The following is a 14,753-nucleotide window of genomic DNA, read 5'->3' as shown; positions in this document are numbered from 1 at the left end:
CTTTTCTACCTATGTTAGGTTACAGAGGAAAGAAGAGATATCTTCTTCCTGGCAATGGCTTGTAAGTGTTTGTAAAAAGTATCAAGATTTATGCAATGGGTGTTAGGGAAAAAAAAAGAATGACTATGAAATACAGATTCAATCCCACATTTCTTTACAGAAAGTTTCTTTCTATAAGTGAGAAACTTAAGTCATTCTAAAGCCAGGCTTTTTATTCCATGTAAAATGCCTTCTCAAAAATCTCAACCAGTGAGAGTAACCAGAGGAAATCTTTCCTAAGCAACACCAGCCGGCAGCTGGGCGGGGCCGGAGTCTGCACAGCATCTGTCCCCAGCCTCACATCTGGACTGTTATGCAGCATCATAAGAGAAAGCCATCCACCTCCAACAGACTTGCACAGACATGCCTCTCATTTCAAAAATGAATGTCAGGGCATCTGTCCATGGAACCGTGTTAGGTTTCCAGGATCTCTTGATCTCAGGCCAAGAGAGCAGTGGATTTTATAGCAGAGATGCCAGTGCTTCTGCCATTAGGCAGAGGTAGGAAAGACAGAAGAGCAAGGCTGGTGATTCCACATGCTGGATGCACAAAGATGAACATTTCTTGCAACCATTTTATGTTTATCTACATGAATTTTTAAAACTGAGTTATTTGTGCACTTCTTAGCAGTCTCCTCGCAAAAAAAAAAAAAAATGTGATACTACTTTACTTTCTCTCTGCCAGAGAGAAACTACTTTCCTCACGTGATTCCCTTCTCTGGGAATGTATTCCGTACCCGAGCAACCTGTTGAAATCCTACTCACTTCAGTGCCAATTTATATGTCACCTCTCTGATGGAGCAGTCCCTGATCTCCCCAGCCAGAATTAATTCCTTCCTGACCTCCTGTAGCATTTTGTATCTCTTAGACAGCATGTCTCCAGTCTATAGACTGGAAAATTTTGTGTGTGTGTGTACCAATCTCGCCTACTAGTTTGTAATTCCCTGAGTGTAGAGACCACAGCTTCCCTTCCAGCCTAGGGCTTATGCATAAAGCACCTGAGTTAAATTTGCCTTCACTACCTTGTTAGCCAGGGCTGTCTTGGTTGCAGGTAAAAGAAGCCCAACTCAAACTGGCTTAAGCAAACAGACTGATTGGATCATGTTCCTGAGGACAAACAAAAGAGTATATTGACATACGATCCTAGGGAGTCCAGGGTAAGCCCTGAATTAAGGGTGACTCAAATTATTTCATCATGGATCATCTCTCACTCTGACTTTCAGGGCTCATGCTCATTAAAGAGACTTGGGTCCCGTGCCATCCTTGAATGAACCATTCTGGCCAGGGGAGTAGTGTACACCGATGGCCAGACCTGGGTGATATGCTTCACCTCATATCCAGGGTGATCAGTCCCATTTGAACCAGGAGGACTCAGAGTGGGGCGGGAGTAGCTCTTCTTCCAGAGGAAGAAGGCGTGGCTGCTGGGCAGGCAAAAACTAACAGATATTATGACAGCCCCCTTCCATAAGGTGAGGAAGACCCCCCTAACAATTAGAACTGTCAAAGAATGGGATAATCTCTCCTGTGAGATATTGAGCCAATCATCCATTTACCATAAATATTTTATAGAGATAGGAGGGTTTGGACTTCTAAGGTTCTTTCCAACTCTCACATCGTTTAAGATTACAAAAGAATATTCACAGTGAAGAGAAAAATAAGAGAACAGAGAGCTGCTGAACTCAAGGGTGTTTCTTTTGTTTGTTTGTTTGTTTTTGCAGAGAGCAGATGTGGCCGTGGCCCCTTTAACTATCACCTTGGTCCGAGAAGAGGTGATAGATTTCTCCAAACCATTTATGAGTTTGGGGATCTCCATCATGATAAAAAAGCCACAGAAGTCCAAGCCAGGGGTCTTCTCCTTCCTGGATCCTTTGGCTTATGAGATTTGGATGTGTATTGTTTTCGCCTACATTGGAGTGAGTGTTGTCCTTTTCCTGGTCAGCCGCTTCAGCCCCTACGAATGGCACAGTGAAGACTTTGAGGAAGGGCGGGACCAGACAACCAGCGACCAGTCCAATGAATTTGGGATATTCAACAGCTTGTGGTTCTCCTTGGGAGCCTTCATGCAGCAAGGATGTGACATTTCTCCAAGGTGAGTCAGCTCTTCTCAACCCCTTTGCTCAATGCCATATATATAGGAAAAAACAAATACTGGGAAATTAAGGGTGGGAATTTTTTCCAGACTTTATAGTATTCGGTTTTTCAACTATGCTTTACTGTCAACTGTCCGTTGCATGCTGTGGATTATATGGACACATCCTGTGCCTTGAACAGTTCTATCTGCTGTCTGGGTGATGTGCTCTGTCAAGATTACCAGGGATAATCGCAACTCTGATGTTCTGTAGCCAAAAGGTACAGAGAAAGGATGGGGGACAGGAGGGTACGACTAACGTTTGTTGAGAACCTACCACATCTACTAAGCAAGGTTTTGAGTCCTCTACATGCGTTATTTCATTGAATCTTTGCAGAAGCGTTAGGTAGGATTCTCCTTCTATCTCCTTTTACAAATGAGGGACCACAGAAATGTTGAATATCTTTCCAAGGTTACACAGCTAATAGCTAGGTGAGTCAAGATTCAACCCCCATCCTGAACTTATTTCCGAGGGGTAGAAGGAGCACTGCATTATGAGTGGGTTCTCACTCTGGTTCTAGCACTTTCTGTGTGTCTCTGGACAAGTCACCTGGACCTTGGAGACCTTGGTTTCTTCATCTTTAAGAGAAAATCGTTCTTCTTTTCTTGGTTCTGAGAAAGATCTTGGAAATAATCTAGTTCCAATGGTGATGTAAATTTGTTTCTTACAGTTGGAAAATGAAGTTTCTTAGAAATGCCTCATGGCTGAGTAATATTCCATTGTATATATATACAATGGAATATTACTCAGCCATAAAAAGAAACGAAACTGAGCTATTTGTAATGAGGTGGATAGACCTAGAGTCTGTCATACAGAGTGAAGTAAGTCAGAAAGAAAAAGACAAATACCGTATGCTAACACATATATATATATATATATATATATATATATATATATATATATATAAGGAATTTAAGAAAAAAAAATGTCATGAAGAACCTAGGGGTAAAACAGGAATAAAGACACAGACCTACTTGAGAATGGACTTGAGGATATGGGGAGGGGGAAGGGTAAGCTGTGACAAAGCGAAAGAGAGGCATGGACATATATACACTACCAAACTTAAGGTAGATAGATAGTGGGAAGCAGCCGCATAGCACAGGGAGATCAGCTCCGTGCTTTGTGACTGCCTGGAGGGGTGGGATAGGGAGGGTGGGAGGGAGGGAGACGAAAGAGGGAAGGGATGTGGGAACAGATGTATATGTATGACTGATTCACTTTGTTATAAAGCAGAAACTAATAAAAAAAATTTTTTTTAATTAAAAAAAAAAGAAATGCCTCAGACATCATACTGAGAGTACTGGGGTGACCAAATCAGTGAGGTTTCAGCCCCCACAGGAGACATGAGTAGCCCTATTTTTGTCTGTTTTACATATTGGACTTGTGAATACAATTTCTTTTGAAAAACAGAACGGAAAGGAAAGGAGAAGGGAGGGGAGGGGAGGGCAGGGCAGGGCAGGGCAAGGCAGGGCAGGGAAGGAGAAAGAAGGAGGCAGGGAGGGAGGAAGAAGGCAATGTGGAATGGAGAGGGGAAACAAGAAATCTGAAAACTACCAATCTACACCAATTCCCAAATTTACTGACCCCTTTTCTGTCTTTGTGTGTAACGTTCTTTCAACTATATTCTGGAAAGTTCATGTCACAAATGAATAAGTGCTGACTGTATTTCCTTTTACAGTTGCTTCATGTCTATGAGCTCTTTAATCAGTAGGCAGTCCCTTACAGATACCAAGCTTCTAAAGCAAGCAGGGAGGCATGGCTTAGAACCTGGCTGCATGAATAGATTTGCACACACTCTCACTTTCTGGGGGCATAACTGCATAAATACCAAGGCCTCATAGATACGTGCTGGAGGCATCTTTACCACCTGTCTGGTTCACATTTGGGTGTCAGCGAGGACCAATATTCCTAAGTGGCAATGGAAAAAAATCTTCCTAAGGAGCTTCCCTCAGGACTCATTTTGCCTGCTGTATAATTTGAGATTGTCTCATCGTTCACCATTATACTCTTGTTTTTCTTTAAATAAGAAGACAGTCAGGGGGGTTGCGTGGGAGAAGAGGTGTGAGACTGGATGCCTGGCCAGTACTGGCAAACACATGGTAAAGAGCAGAGAGAACCAAGAAGGGGAAGGGCTTGCTTAAAAATAACTCAGGCCAGTAGGTAAACAGTGGGAAGAAATGATTCTTCACTAGTCAGTATAATGGGCCATCCAAACATGCATGTTTGGATGAAAAGACCCCTAGGCTTGTTTCTTCTCCTTTATTTCCTTCATGGCTGGGCATCTTACCCGCTAATGGCACCCTTGTGGACTGACCTCAGGCTGTGTTTTCACACTCCTCACCATTCCTCCTGAAGTCTCAAGTTAGTGACCCACAAACTGCATCCTCTACCAGGCGTGTTTCTGTGTAACCTGCACAGTTTGGCAATGACGGTCCAAAACTGAGTGGCAGCTGCCCTCTTGAGTTGATGCGTGTATTCCCCACTTGACCACAGCCCCCAGGTGATCAGCTTCATTCCTGTGTGACTCAGCTGCCCCTGAAAGGGTATGTGCGTTTGTGACTTCTGGCTAGAAGAGGATTTTCAAACTGTGTTTCCAGGACTCCTGAGGGTTCCACGAGGCTATCTTAGGAACTGACCTTGAGGTGAAGATGAGACCAAACAGGAAACCCAGCCGCCTTCCTTCCCATTTTTAATAAAACAACTCCACTCTATGCTTCTGTATTTTCACCAGTAAAATGGGAAACAACCCTAGTATTGTTGTGCGGTTTAAAAGAGATTGATACATATAGAACCCCTAACACAGTATCCAGCCAGCACACAGGAAGCACAACAAAAGAGAAGCTATTTTCAATTCTTTTATCGATTTTCTATATTGGACTTCTGCTAAACTTCACTAGAAGAAAGGGTGCCACTGCTCACACTGATTGAAAAGCCACTGGACCTCTCTCTTCTGGGGAAGTCCACGGACAAAGCAGAACGGTGGTGCAGCCCTGAGACCAGCAATACCTGTATTTCTGAGGCTCCCCCTCAGAGGGACTGGGAGGAAGGATTTTGGATTTTGGGGTCTGACAGGCAGAGGGAAGAGTCTACCTGCCATAAAAAGGAGTTTTATCCACTTGAGATGGACTCTTGCTTACCAGGCCTAGCTCAGCCAATTCCAGCACTTAGGGACCTGCATAAACCCCCCTAAGAGTCAGAATATGCATCACAACATTTTTTGGGAATATATACTAAAGAGAAAAGGTACATACTTCACCTCACTAGGGCCAGACAAAAACACAAGGATGCTAAGACAGTGATGAGAACCGGAGCCAAGCAGACAAGTGCAAACACCAGTGGAAGCTTTTGTCGTTGTTGTTTACATATTTCCTGATGAAGTCAACGAAGTTTCATGAGCCTCTGATATGCATAGCACTAGACACCCTGGGGCTACAGTAGGAGGTATTTTTAAGGGCTTTTTATACTCAAACATCTTCTCAAATAAGCTTCAATTAATTGTTCTTGCTATTTACTAACAGAATATAACATAAATCCTCACAAATTTAGAACTTGGGGGATTAAGTTCCACCTAAATTGCATGTATCTGCATGCATACACAAGAAGTTTTATCTTTTCTTAATCTCATCAATATTTATATTAATGTCTATTAACCAAAAACCAACGAAATGTGGCCAGATGTGGTTGTCTGCAAGTAACGCAATAATCTGACCAGAGTAACATGAACAGTTAGAGAGTTATCTTTCTTATAAGGAGAGTGGAGGCAGATGGTGGCTCATGGTTCAGTGAAATCGGGGTCTGCTGTGCTATGGTTGCCCCAGCCTTTTCTCATGTGCCCAAAATGCCAGCTCCCAGATGTCACGTCCATGTTCAAGCAGCAAGAGGGGGAAAAGTACTGCAGCCAGTTCCATCTCTTTGCATCAGGAAACCAAAAGCTTAGCAATATACTCCCCACCCCAAGTGGACATCTCCTTCTGTCTATCTCATTAGTCAGAACAGTGGTCCACAATCACTTCTAGTGACAAGGAAGGTGGAAGTGGCAAAAATTAGGTTTTTTAGCCTCTAAAACGGAAGGGGTTGGAATGGATGTTGGTGAGTCAACCAGCAGCACTGGCCAGTTCCCAGGTCCATGTTTTGTTCACCAGCACCATGAATAGATAAAATAATATGTAAATAGCACCTTCAGTGATATATGCCAGTAAATGCTACTGATTTGCTTTCAAGATTCTTCTGTCCTCCCTTTAAAATGTTTCTATGAGAAACTGTTTTCGTGTAGCCTATTTTAACATTCAAAGTTAAAATTCAATTGAGCTATGATCACAAATTACAACTTTTTTCATTAGGTTGATGGTAAGATATTAAGAATGCCATCCATGAGTTGCCTTTGCAGGCCTGTGTCTTGTGCCCAAAGACCTATTTTTAATAGATACTTTAGATTCTTTTTTCAGGGACAGGAACATTTTGAGAAGGGATATATTAAAGGAAGGGCAAAAATCATCCCAGGCAAAAGTTATCTTTAGTTCCCCCAACTTTCCTTTCTGTAGCTTTTGACCCTACTTGTGGCCAATGTCATTCATTTATTCAACAGATATTACTAATTGCCCGTGAGGTGCAGCACAGGGTGCTGGGTGCCGAGGATGTGAAGATATACTGATGATGGAGCATGGGGGGGCGGGAGTTTTTCCTTCAAGGTGATGGCGAGTACAGTGGGATAAGACAGACATTACATAAACAATTGTGAATGTATAAATTGTGATGCACTGTGAATAAAATGAATCTGCCGTAGCACTAGATAATAAAGGAAGTGGAATTAAAGGGGACTGACTTAGGGTGTTCTAAGAAAGTTCCTCCAAGGAGCAGATGGGTAAGAAGGAGCTAAGCTTACAGAGAGCTGTATTATTAGAGAAGTAGGCAGAGGCCAGATCGCGCACCGTGGCCATAGTATAGATTTAAAGTTTTACTCTAAATGCAATGGGAAGGCACTGGAGAGTTTGAAGCGAGGGAAGGATTGATTTACATGCTGTAATACTACTCCGGGGAGCTATGAGGAAAATGAATGAAAGCAGAGAATAGTCAAGAGTGGAAACAGAGGGACCAAGCAATAGCTTCTCACGTCTGTCTAGGGGCAATTATAGTGATGGAAATTATGATGGGCATGGAGATGGATTAGTGGTCTACTCTGAAACTAGAATTGACAGCCCTTGCTGACAGACTGGATATTTGAAGGGGAGGCGAGGGAAAAGTCAATGGTGTCTCCAAGAGGTAGGGAGCATTTGGAAAACATGGCACCACAATTTCAGAGACCTTTAGGTCTGGCTCCGATCATGAGAATGATCTAGTTCATCCATCCCGTTACAGATGAGGAAACTGAGGCTCCAAAGGGGAAAGGGATTTTCTCTTAAGGTCACCAAGGCAATGCCTCTGGCCTGTTGCCACCCAGTCCAGTGCTGCCTACCCTGCAGTCTCATCCCAGGCTCCACTGCCTGCAAGTGAACTAAGAGTGAGCCTTTCAACTCTTTATCCCCATGGACCCTACCTCCCCTTTGGCTTCTACTTTGCTGGGACTGGATGACCTTAGTAAGGAAAAGGAGAGGGGTTTGGAAGGTCCTAGGGGAAGAGAGGAAAATGGGAAATTATTTCAGCTTTCAGAACTCTTGTATCTTAGAATGTGACAGAATGTGTGATAATTATTTCCACCTAGTAGAGATAATTACTCTCAGCGAGAAGAATTCTAAAGCAGGGGAGTGATAGAGCTTTGGACGTCTCTGGGAACCGTCTACCACAGCCCCTGCCCCAGTCAATGTGCTTGTGGAGGGCCCTGAGACTGATTCACCATGGGAACAGAGTAGCCAATGAACAGAGCTGATAAACAATGGCAGCCTGACCTTTGCATTCACACAGAAATTCCACAGCAACCAGTATTACAGTGCATGGAGGGGTGATGAGGAACCTCCCCCTTCCACCTCCTGTTCTCCCCGCTTCCCTCCCAGAGATAGGCATGGAAACCCCTTCCTCTTTCCCATATTGATGTAACTGGAGTGTTGCAGGGGAAAGAAGCGGGTAAACATTCAGGGAAGTTGACGGAAGCAGACTGAATGTGTGAAATCGTTTATCTTTAGAAAGCATAATCCTCATTCAGTACACAGATTCATTGCTGCAAGGAACAGCGTCATAAGGATGTGTGCACAGCGATGATGCAAGAAATGTGTGTTAGATGCTTTGGGTCTTGGGACCAGGTATGAAGGTTTCTGCTGGGCCCCCTGCGTCAGAATCACCTGGGATGCCTGTAAGAATGCAGATTTCCAGGCCCCACCCTAGGTCTGTGGAATTGGAAATTCTGCAACTGGAGACAGAAATACACATTTCACAAGGGCAGCTGGGCATTAAAGTCTGAAAGCCATTGAGCTAGGATGTTGTTCAGGAAACTCAGTTTAGAAGTGTAAGAAGTAAGGTCCATGGGGCAGCCTGAAGTCGTGCCAGTCAACCGCAGCAAACACCGAGCCCAGGATCTGCCTGCTCGCTGCCCTGTGGTGTGTTACCTGCCAGGGGAGTGAGGCCCTGGGCATGGTCACTGAAGGCAGAAGCCTTGCCGGGACCCTGCTGCCTCTGCAGGCCAGGCTATGAGGAGGAGTTCACAGAGGATTCACCGGAGTACATTCCCCTTGATGGCGTACCCCTCGCCATCAACAGGTACCGCAGCTGTGACAGGGGTGACCTGTGCACGGACAGTGTGTCCCCCATCACTGGGGGACTCAGCTCCTTCCTTTTCAACTTTAACCGTCTGCTACGTGATGGCGAGACCCAGAGCCAGGCTCTGATACTGAGCAGTTTTGCAGACCATGGTGAAGCACAGGAGTACAAGTTTCAGAGCCTGTGCAAGCCAGATGGAAATATTCAAAGGAAGGCAGTGACAGGAGGGTAAAAGCTTTGCTGGACATGCAAATGAAAAGCATCATTTTCTGCCTCAGCCACCAGCAATGGGAAGTCAAACTGTTCTCTCTTTCTCTCTAGATTGCTGTGGAAGTCAGTTTAAATTAAGGAGAGAGTTTTTTTTCCCCTCCAAAATCACAATAAGCAAACATTCAGAAAGTGTTTCCCAGAGCCAAAAGGGATGTTCAGGACCATTTATTCTCTCCTTAAATGTTTATTAAGCACCTGTTATATGGCAGGCATGGTTCAGGATGCTATGGGAGACAACACCGAACAAAGCAGACAAAAACCCCTGCCCTCCTAGAGCTTACTTTCTAGGGAGAGAAGGCAGGCAATAAACAGAATAAAATGTAGGCAACACCTCCATCCCAATTCGATAGGTGAAGTTTCTGGCTTACAGGGAGGGGAAGGGACTTAGCCAGGGTCACACAGATAACCAGCATAAGTTCAGTAACACAAAAACAGGGGTCAGCTAGGAGCTGTGCTGAACTGGGCATGCCTGTGTCAGCTAAAAAGGGGCTGCTCCCACTCAGCCCTGGACAGTCACTGCCAGGAGAACTCTGCAGATGAAACCAAAGCACACCTAGACTCAGCTTGTGGGTCATCAGCTGGGGACCCCTGGAAGAATGCTGGGGAGTATAAAACACCACTGTGTCTTTAATGCACACTTGGAATATCATATTTATAGATTTTTTTTTTTTTTTTTTTTGCGTTACGCGGGCCTCTCACTGTTGTGGCCTCTCCTGTTGCGGAGCACAGGCTCCGGACGCGCAGGCTCAGTGGCCATGGCTCACGGGCCCAGCCACTCCGCGGCATGTGGGATCGTCCCAGACCGGGGCACGAACCCGTGTCCCCTGCATCGGCAGGCGGACTCTCAACCACTGCGCCACCAGGGAAGCCCATATTTATAGATTTTTTAAAAGGAATTCTCCTCTCCCCCTCAGCCCTCATTTTTGGTTCGAAGGATAAAAAACTGATTGCTATGTTCTTCTTTCCTTTCACATATCTTGGAAAATTCAGGCCGTGAATAGGGCTGCACTAAAAGAAAGACAGTCCCCACAACTCTATATCCAGAAAGGCCTGTCTACATCTTCCTGGGATCTACATTTTCCTGGAGAGAACCCCCTCTTTTTTTTTTTTTTTTTTTTTGCTGTGTTGGGTCTTCGTTGCGGCGAGAGGGGGCTACTCTTGGTTGCAGTGTGCAGGCTTCTCATTGTGGTGGCTTCTCTTGTTGCGGAGCATGGGCTCTAGGTGCAAAGGCTTCAGTAGTTGTGGCGCGCAGGCTCTAGAGCGCAGGCTCAGTAGTTGTGACACACGAGCTTAGTTGCTCCGCGGCATGTGAGATCTCCCCGGACCAGGGCTCGAACCCGTGTCCCCTGCATTGGCAGGCGGATTCTTAACCACTGTGCCACCAGGGAAGCCCCCCACCCCCGTTTCTTTTTAAACTCTCTCTGGAAATATAGCATCTGAGATCCAGAGACCCAACTGTTCACCTGGAAAGAAGTACTGAGTTCTAAAAATGGAAAAATGAAAGCATAGTTAATTGAATTGATGGGGGATGTATGCTCAGAGTCCTATGGGGAGCCTGATGGTTTTCAATATGAGTTAAGTACCACCATTCAACTGTGGCAAATGAATACCTCTATGCCAGCCTGTGTTCAAGCAAGATCATAGGTGAATGAAGCCCAAGGTAGCTAGCAGAAAATAACGCGTTCCACTAACACAGAAACGACAGACCTACGTGATGACAGTCACCTTGTGTATCTGGTGGCTTGAGGAGAAAGGACCTTAAAATGAGGAGGCACAGTGGCTGCTGAGAGCAGAATGGAGCCCTTCCCAAGGGGGGAAACAGGAGCAGCTGTGTCACAGGCAGCGGGCCCACAGGGTTGCAGGGGGTGGTAAAAGATCTCAGAAAGAAGCTCAGTCTCAGTCTACTAGCCCACTGGGTGAGTCGCTTCCCCTCTCTGTCCCACTTTCCCCTCTTCAAAATGGGAGCAAGATGGTGCCTGGTATGTCCCCAGCTCCCATCTACGGCTAGTGTCCCTTTGATTCCCAGGTCCAGCCAAGGCTCTAGCCAAGCCAGATTGTGCTTCATTCTGTTTCCCCAGCTCCAGGCTGCCTTTATAGCCTTGTCATTCCCTCTATTTGGAGCACCCTCTCCCATCTTTCCCCCTCGGTGACCCTCCCTTTTGCAAATACTGCCTTCCCACTGCTTCCCTCCCAAGTCCAATTACTCCCCGGAAGCTATGCTTTGCAGTAATGGTTATAGCTTGAAGTGGGAATAGGCCTGCCTGCAGCTGAATCCTAGCTCTGCCACTTACTGGCTATGTAAGCGTGGGAAAATAACTTCTCTGCGCCACAGTTTCTTCTTCTGGAAAATGGAGATAATAAAAACACCCACTTCAAAGGGATAGTCTGAGTATTAGATGACATAATGCGTGGAAAGCTCTTCCTTGGCTGATGCACAAATGGTAAATGCTATTGACGTAGTTGATGCTGTCACCATGGTCATCTGAATCTCTCCGAGGGCATCTTATATCTTCAATCCTCAGCTACTGTTGCCCATTTCTGTTTCTTATCAAAACACATATTGGCAAACTTATCTCTGCCGCTCATCCAGAATCTGACACGGGGTGTTGTGTGTTCTAAGTACTCAGCACATGTTTGTTGAATGAATACATGCACTTTCACAAGTAGCCTTCTAAGGACCATGTCATATTTTGCACTTAATGGAGAGAAAGCAACCTAAGAGAGAGAATTTCTGACTGTCACTAACTACCTGTGTAACATGGGGCAACTCAGTCCTGGTATTTCAATGAATGTGGAGGAAAAGCAGGAAGAATTGGAGGAAAGGAAGTTAAATAGACCAACCCAGAAAACGAAGTTCCCTGTCATCCTAGTGTTGCCAGTTACCCCACTTTTCAGGAACATTCTACTCTACTCTTTGCTGGGAAAACAGTAGTAATAACTGCTTAGTTTGTTGCACCTACTATGTATCAGGCACTCTCTTAAGTGTCATATGATGTTACCTCTAATCATCGTGACAACCTCTGCTCAGGGACATCAACATCATTTTATAGATGAGAAAACTGAGGCTGAGAGCAATTAATCCCCTTGTTCATGGTTACCCAGCAGAGCTGCGATTATAACCTATGTCTATTGGATTCAAAGACTCATGATTTATCTTTGACACACCGCTGTCTTCCATGACCAAAAATCTTCTGAAGGTCCCTTAGGGCTCCCTGTGGATTGTTAGAATTCATGGAAGTAAAAAGCATCCTTTTTCTTCTGTAGGGTTCCCTAACTTTTTTTTAACAGACCTTTTTTTGCTTTGGGTTTTCTTCCATTAATATTCCTTACAGTATCTTTGTCCCTAAAAGCCATCTCCTGGGGAAGAAGAGGTAAGCCCCTAGGAGTGCGCTCTGTGCCCAACCAGAGTGTGTGCAGCACGGCCAGCTGGGTGAGGGAGATGGTGAAACAGACAAGAGCAAAGATGCAACTGGTGCCACTTTGGAGACGCCAACCTCTTGGTTTCAGCTGGGAGGTGACTGTGGATATAGGGTAGATTCCACAGTCAGAGCTAAAAGCTGGAGAGGGCATATTTTTACCTGTAGTGCTTTAGACATAAATGGAGGAGGGGGAAAGGCAAAAAGGATTACAAATGGCCTTAAAATTATGGTCCATCTGGAGGCTACACATTTATCCTATAGAAATGATTGTGCAAATGTGGCAAGATGCATGTATAAGGATTCTCATTTCACCGCTGTTTTAAAAAGTTACGAGTAGCCCACTGACCATCAGCTGAAAAATGTGATGGTTCATCATCCAATGGAACACAATGCAGCTGTTTAGGTGGATGAACAAGGATGCCTGTGCTACTTCGTAAAGATCTTCAGAATTGCATAGCCTGGATAATAATGGGAATAATGGGTTCTCGTCCCACCGGTCCCAAATTATAGGCTCTTTTCACTGCACCCTGCTGCCTCTGGAACACAGGGAACTAGGGGAATGTGTCACTGAGGACTAAACTCTGTGGTATGTAGAGGTGAAGCTAGATTTTTTTCTGAGAAAGGAAATATTAGTGTGGGTTGTAGTGAAAAGAGACCTCTGGGAAGCATTGGACTGTGGCTTGAAAGATAAGATTTTCTACAAAAGCAAGAGAAATGAAGAGGGAAATCTCTGGTGAGGGAATCACTGTGAGCAAAGGCACTGAAGCAGGCATATGCAGAGCCAGGGGACCTGTCAATCAAGGTCATCCCTAGGAACTCATTAGCCAAGGGTTTGGAGCTCACAAGGTTTAATGATACATTCAATACCATGACTTTGGGGGCCCTAGAACCTGCTGTATAGGCATTAGAATGTCACCCAAGAAACACAGAATCTAAAATGGGCAATGTTGGGCCAGTTCTTCGGTTGCTGCCAGGAAGTAACTCCCTGCTCCCCGTGGAGCACCTTTATTGATTGGTGTTAAGGCTTGGTCCACCATGGATGGAACCGTGTCAGCCAGGGTCTAATTTCTGGAATTCAGAGGATTCTGGCACTCAGGAAGTCCCTGCCACTGCTGTTGCCAGGTTATTTATCTCCTGAGCAGCAGACAGAAGGGGCTGTCAGGCAGAAAGGTGCTTCCCTTCTGTGGAAGTCTGGCTGGGCACTCACGTGGTATTCATCTCCCCTTTCATGACCTGTTCTCTGTGTAGGTCCCCACTCTGAGAATGGGGAGAGAGAATGAAGAGGCAGTTTATCTTGCTTTGTTTCTGGTTACTGTAGGTATGTATTTCTATAGACCCAAGAGAGGATTAATCAATCAAACATTTTAATTGAGTACCATTTAGGATATAAACCTTGCCTTCGGTACAGTGCTAAGCATTATGACAGGTGTGAAAAAGTAAGAAACCTGAGTACAGACCTCTGGCTTGGCAAAAACCAAGATATACAAGGGAAGAAATGTAGACAGTAAAGCAGAATGTGCATTTGAATAATTCCCAAGGGCAGGATTTATAGACAATAGGTAGAAAAGAAAGATCACTGAGGACTAAAATGGTCTGGGTTAGCTTGGAAGAAAAGGAGCAACTTGGGCTGGTCCCGAGGGATAAAGGTAGACTTACAGAAGGAGCCTCAGGTAAGGCGATGGTGGCGGGAGAGCCCAAGCAAAGCTGAGGAGATGACTGTGTCTTGAGACCAAGTATCCCATCAATCACACAGACCAGGGTTTGGATTGTAGTCCACCAGTTACTAGCTATTAAGAGTTGAGCCAGTAACTTAACTGCCAAGCCTGTTTCCTCAACTTTAAAAAAAGAGGCCATTGGGCTTCCCTGGTGGCGCAGTGGTTGAGAGTCTGCCTGCCGATGCAGGGGACACGGGTTCGTGCCCCAGTCCGGGAAGATCCCACATGCCGCAAAGCGGCTGGGCCCGTGAGCCATGGCCACTGAGCCTGCACGTCCGGAGCCTGTGCTCCGCAGCGGGAGAGGCCACAGCAGTGAGAGGCCCGTGTACCACAAAAAAAAAACAAAAACAACAAAAAAAAACAGAGGCCATTAATACCAATATCATAGGATTCTCATAAGAACACATGAGCAAACAGAGGCTAAAGCATGTTGAGTAGTGCCTAGCTTTATTTTTGAACTACAACAGGGGTTCAAAAAAATCTTAATTTTCTTTC

This window comes from Hyperoodon ampullatus (assembly GCF_949752795.1).
Source record: "Hyperoodon ampullatus genome assembly, chromosome: 4".
In the NCBI taxonomy this organism is placed as follows: Eukaryota; Metazoa; Chordata; class Mammalia; order Artiodactyla; family Ziphiidae; genus Hyperoodon; species Hyperoodon ampullatus.
Note: the sequence above shows the minus strand (reverse complement) of the source record.